The following is a 6,000-nucleotide window of genomic DNA, read 5'->3' on the forward strand; positions in this document are numbered from 1 at the left end:
CCCACAACATCCCCCCAAAAGTTCCTCCTCATTCCCCTAGGGGGCATGCCCCGCAGTTTGGGGACCACTGAGCTAAGCAAGTAGAAAACAATATACTTTTTAGAGTGTATTATTTAAGTAAATTGTATACTGTACCCTAATGCATACTCACAAGAAGACAGAGTTAAAGTTACATGTTCAGTCTTAATATTTGCATTTTCTGACTCCTAGGTTAAAGTTACAACATAACTTTAACTTTACATTAACTTTTACAATAAATATATAGCTATATGTAGATATAGATATGTAGATATATAGCTATATATAATCATGTAGAAAACATTGTATTATTCTTTTGATAGCAGAACAATATGTAACAGCTGCCTTCCTCTGTCTCAGAAAAGATATAAAGTATTGTTTTTCCTTTAATAGTGATCCCTTAAGTCATGGCAACCTTCTCCAATTGCCATTAATTTGACACCCTGACAACATAAAGACAACAGCAGCACATCAGATCTAAAAGGATTGTGTATAATTTTCACTGCTAATGCATAGTATCTGCAGAACTGATATTAAAGGTAATTCAGCACATCATGTCTCGAAACCAGATACCAATGGGGGATGATGAACAAATTGAAACCTCTTGTGGGAAAGAATTTGACTAAATCCTAGCATTCCATAGACCATTCACATGAAATTGATAAGACTCTTGTAAATCACTCCAGTGACTTTGAAAAACTTTTATTAGATGAAAAGATACAGAAACAGGATGGTAAAAAAGGAATAAAAACATTACAGCAAAAATAAATAGGTTAAAAAATAAACCTGTCCTTTTTGGAAGGTCTACAAAAATCTTTCTGGCTACAGAAAAAACCTGTCAGCTAGTATTTTGTTTTCTAAGAACTCTTGTTTTGTTTTGGCTTTTATTTTAAGACATATTGAAAACTGGTAGAGTTGCAATTAATGGGAAGATGGGCTCATAATATATCTGAGAAGTGGAGCAACTTTCACCAAGACATTTTCATATTCAATGCTCTAAAATCTTATTGTCGTGTCCTCTGCTTGGACAAAGAAAGACAAACAGCAGTTTGGGGTACAGGGAGAAGGATGGCAGCATACAAATGTGGCCTTTGCGGTCCTATGGTTTCAAGTCAGCTGTGTGTTAGGCTAGTCCTGCACTACAGTTTAGAGCAGTTGGCTGCCAATTGTTCCATAGGGCTGATGCAAAAGCCAGAGATCACAAGGGTGTAGGGAAACCCTGGCCACACCACATACACTGACAGCAAAGTTGTGGGGTTGTCATCTAGTAGCTACTACTTTGACTTTAAGTCAAAAGAATAATAGTGGTATAATACTCCAGAGTCTGATTACACTGGTTTTAGGTCCAGAATCTACCAGTAAGACAAAGAGACTGTACTGCACCCCAGGACCTGGGCTTATATGTTTAAGATGAACATATGAACTGATCTTAAAGGATTTTTTGCACATGCTACATAATTAGAATATATTTTCCACTCAAGATAAAGACATATTTATGAATCTTTAATAAAGCATTATAGTGGTTTAATTTAGCATAAGTAATTTCTTAATACATTAATAAATTTAAAGATTTACTGTGATTAACAAGAAAACTATTGGCATATAATTGGTATGATTCAATCTGTATAAACAAAAATGTCCATTTAATAGCCGAGGAATAAAAAGCAAGAGGCAAACATAACCAGATATGTCTAACAATTATTTTTCTTTTCTGAAATCTTTGAATTTAGTTTTGTTTTGGTGATAAGAATCAAAGAAGCTTTTGCATTATAATTCTTAATATTTACCATGTGTGACTATAGTCACATAATATTGGATAAAATAATATTTACCATGTCAACTTGGGTAGCACATTACTAAGAAAGCTATATGGGCCATACATCAAATTGCTTTCTCTTTCCACTTTAATGTATCACATACTTTAAATGTTTTAAAAGGCTTGATAATCTAACCATAACATTTATTTGTTTCATAAATATACTGATAGTGACCATTTTTTCTTAAATGAATGTTTTCTTTTGTAAGAAGACAAAGTGATGTTTCCATTCAGAATTACTGAAACATGTCTCTGTTTCTCAGCTAAATTTAAAACTTTTCTTATTTTAAGAAAAGAATATTTATCATTGGAAATTGTTAAGGTCAATTTGCTTTGAAGATTCAGCAAGTCTCTTAGATATCAATTCCCTGTTTAGTGCATGTTATACTCCATTATATTAAGTAGCAGTTTTCAATACATTTCTCAAAATTCCTCATTTGACTTCCCATGTCAAGGGAGGATCTAATTGGATTTTTAATCCTTAGCTAATCATGCAACACATTGCATATAGTGTTTAGGTGGAAACTGAAAATTCTTTCCATTGCCCTATTGTAGCAAGCCAAGTTTGGATGTAACCTGAATCAGTAGAAAAATAATGCAGTACCCCCCAATACTGTATAGATGTTACATGAAAACAATGCACTTCTTTCTTAAACTGAAGCCAGTGCCTGGCCTTTGATGCAGCTCTGAAATAATGGACGACCATGGGCTATTTTCTTCTGGCTTCTATGGTTCAATACAGGGCTTGTCTCTTCTGTTTGTTTTCAGCTAATTGCCTCAAGATCTAATAAGTTAGTGATGATGTATGTTGAGTACCAGTGACCCCTTGCCAAAAGAAATATTATATCACACCAAAGTATAAAAAGGTAGGTCAGTCAAAATAGTTTTCCCTAAAAGGTTCTAATTTCTATTGTGTAGGTCAGAATTGGGTAGGTCAGTGATGGCATTAGCTCCTTTAAATGGATTGAGCAAGAAAAAATAAATCATGAGAGAAGTCAGTGGACAGGCCAGATGCAAACTTACAAGTGTTCTCTGTCTTACTATTGAAAGTTGTGGTAATTGTTGTTCAATATTCCTAGAAAGCCAGCATGCATTAGTAATAATCTATGACAAGAACATTGAATTTGAATGAGAAATTTAATCAGATGATTTTGTTTTTCTCATTGAATACAACTTTTGTAAGATTGTCTAAAATATTTTCCACTTCTATTCTCCTTAAGGCCTGATTGCAGGGAAAGAAATAGATGTTCAAAATATAGTCAATGGACTTAAAATTAAGTACATGCATAACTGATTGTAAAATTGAGGCATATCTTGCCAGCAGAATAAATCCCACAACTAGCAACATTACACAACCAAAATCTGTTTTTCATAAAAAAAGATTAAGCAGAACATGCCTCGATAAAGCCGAAGTACACAAGAAGTAAGAAAACTGTGAGATGACTTCTGATATATCAGCTTTTTCAAGACATCTTCTGATTCTTTTTATAATGAAAAATATTCACTAGTGTAATATGTAATATAGCTGTTTGAGACCTACTCTTTTCAGGTAAGAAAAATGAGGTACTGTCACAAACTGAGCTGTGAAAGAGGTGCTGCAGCAAATTGATTAACCGATAAATCAGACTATTAGGTAGTCATTCAAGAGGGGAGCTGCTAACAAAAGTATACAATCTCTCATTAAAACTAGCTACTATAATGGGAGGACATCAAATATTCTATCTATATTCTATAAACGAGGTAGGGAACCCTCTGGGAATTTTAGACCTATGAGACTTATTTCAATACTAGATACATTGGTTGAAATGATTGTTAAAAATACTATTATAAAACAACTGGATGAACATGGTATGATAGGGACAATGGCAACTTTTCCAAAACTAAGTCATGCTTCTCTATTCTACACGAATTCTTTGAATCATGAGTTAAATAGTGGATATTGAAGAATTGTTGATACAATTTATTTGTAGTTTCTACAAGCCTTCAATAAAATCATTCATAAGCAGCTATTAAGGAAATTAAATATTCATGAAGTGAGAGTCAAAGTTCTGTCCTGTACTAGAAAATGGCTATGTGCCAAAGAATATGAATGAATAAATGGTAGTTTTCAACATGGCAACCGTGGGGTACTCTGTGGTTCCTTACTAGGAAAGGAAATGTTTAATACTGGAACTGCTCAAACATAATTAAAAATGAACATTTTTGCATATTTTTTTTGGAATTTTTTCAAAACTTCTGAATCTTGTGAAATGGCCACTTCTATTTAATATATATTTTTAATGATCTGTAAAAATGGGTAAACAGCAAGGTGGCAAAATTTACAGATGACTGTAACTAATTAGGTTAGTTGAAACTAAAGAAGATTATGAAAAACTTGAGTGGGATCTCATTAAGCTAGTTGAATAGGTGGCTTGATGGAAGGCCAGAATCAATGTTTTCCAGATTAAAGGCAGTGCACTATATAAAATATCATGTTTTTTTTTATTTTATTTTTATGGAATTCCTTCATCACAAATAGTAATGCACCCAATTAATCATTCACTATGGAATCACTTAACAATTGTTACGTAATCAGTTATTATAAGCATTTATACTATAGAATTTTCTTAGCTACATATAGATTTAGAAGGATCTCGACAAAATACTGAAGATGATACTGAAGATATATGAAAATACAAAAGTAATATCCACTCTCCAAGAAGTCACAATACTCTTTTGTTTTCCTGGCATGTCAGTCCCTCTTGCTTTGAAATAAATGTCCAATTTGGACTATGTGTCTTCCATTATTTTATGATCCTGTTAAATATGTATTGTACCATACCTAAGGACAAGTTGGCAATATAATATGCTATCATGAAAGAAATAAAAATATACATTGAATGCATAAGAGTCTTGATTATTTGAAACACTGTTTTTGCAATATGATTTATCCCCTTTACTTATTGAGATCATGTCTGATATTCCCTTTGTTTAAAATATATCTAAGAATTCTATTTCTACTGCAAAAATAAATGATGAATTATTTATACATACCAATTATTTATGATCATTTATGCAAAGCTTGTCGTATTATGCATGCATAAGGGGATTAAATCACTGTTAACCCACAATGCCTTTAGGGGCATTATATGATAGGCAAAAAGTTGCTTATGTTTACTATTGTAGACAAACATATATGTTAGGAGCAAACATATTGTTTCTGCTAATTGTGAAGCTGAGTATCTGTTTTGTTAAGAAAGGAAAAAGTGTATTCAGGAATTGATTCCATAAGTAATTTTCAATTACTATATTTAATGTTCAGTAAATACCTTACTTGGATTAAAAATCATCAATAATTTTTACTGGTATCCATTTATTGGTACTCAAATTCAAATTTAATTCACACATGAAAAATGAAAGTAAAATAGCTAAGAACTCAATTTTTTTTTGTTTCTCCTAAGGCAATGTCTTTGTCACCTAATGATGCATCATTATGTGTTACAATTAAAATAAGTAGACAAATCAGTAAAATGCCACAAGGATATGACTTCCTATGCTATTTCCTGAAATCAGGTCTGAACTTCAAGGCAAATTCAGTGAGATAGTATTTTTTCACACTAATGTATATAAATGAAATTATTAACAGCATTCCTTTTTAATGGGAAACCTAATGGAGGGCTATCACAACCAAAGAACTTTCCTTTGATCTTGTTTAACAGCATTTTGCATGTCAGAGCCAAAATTATATTTTAAATATAATAATGAAAATATCTCCAGATTTTTTCCCTGTACATGTTTCAAAGCTAGAAGAGATTTTTTTAAGTTTTGGATTTTACAATTGTTCTCTCTGCTTCAAAAACAAATGAGTACATTTGGGAATGAAGTACAGTAAGTTAAGAAAATGTGTTATGGAGCCACATGTGTGCTCTAAGCAGCACTGGGCTAGGAGAAAGTTCATATGATTGTGGCCTGAGATAAACTGCAGTTCAAGGAAGAGCTAAGTGACACACCAGTTTAATACAGTCACTATCCAAATCTAGAGTTCTTGGTTCAAATATGGTTCAGGTCACAATCAACATACAGTTTCATCCTAGTTCCTAGAGGATATTAGTTCACATTACTAACCCTTTCCCACAAAGCATGGTACATTCCCATACAGTTGACAGTCATCCGAGCATTTCTGGCCT

Source organism: Mauremys mutica, chromosome 2 (assembly GCF_020497125.1).
Source record: "Mauremys mutica isolate MM-2020 ecotype Southern chromosome 2, ASM2049712v1, whole genome shotgun sequence".
NCBI classification, from domain to species: Eukaryota; Metazoa; Chordata; order Testudines; family Geoemydidae; genus Mauremys; species Mauremys mutica.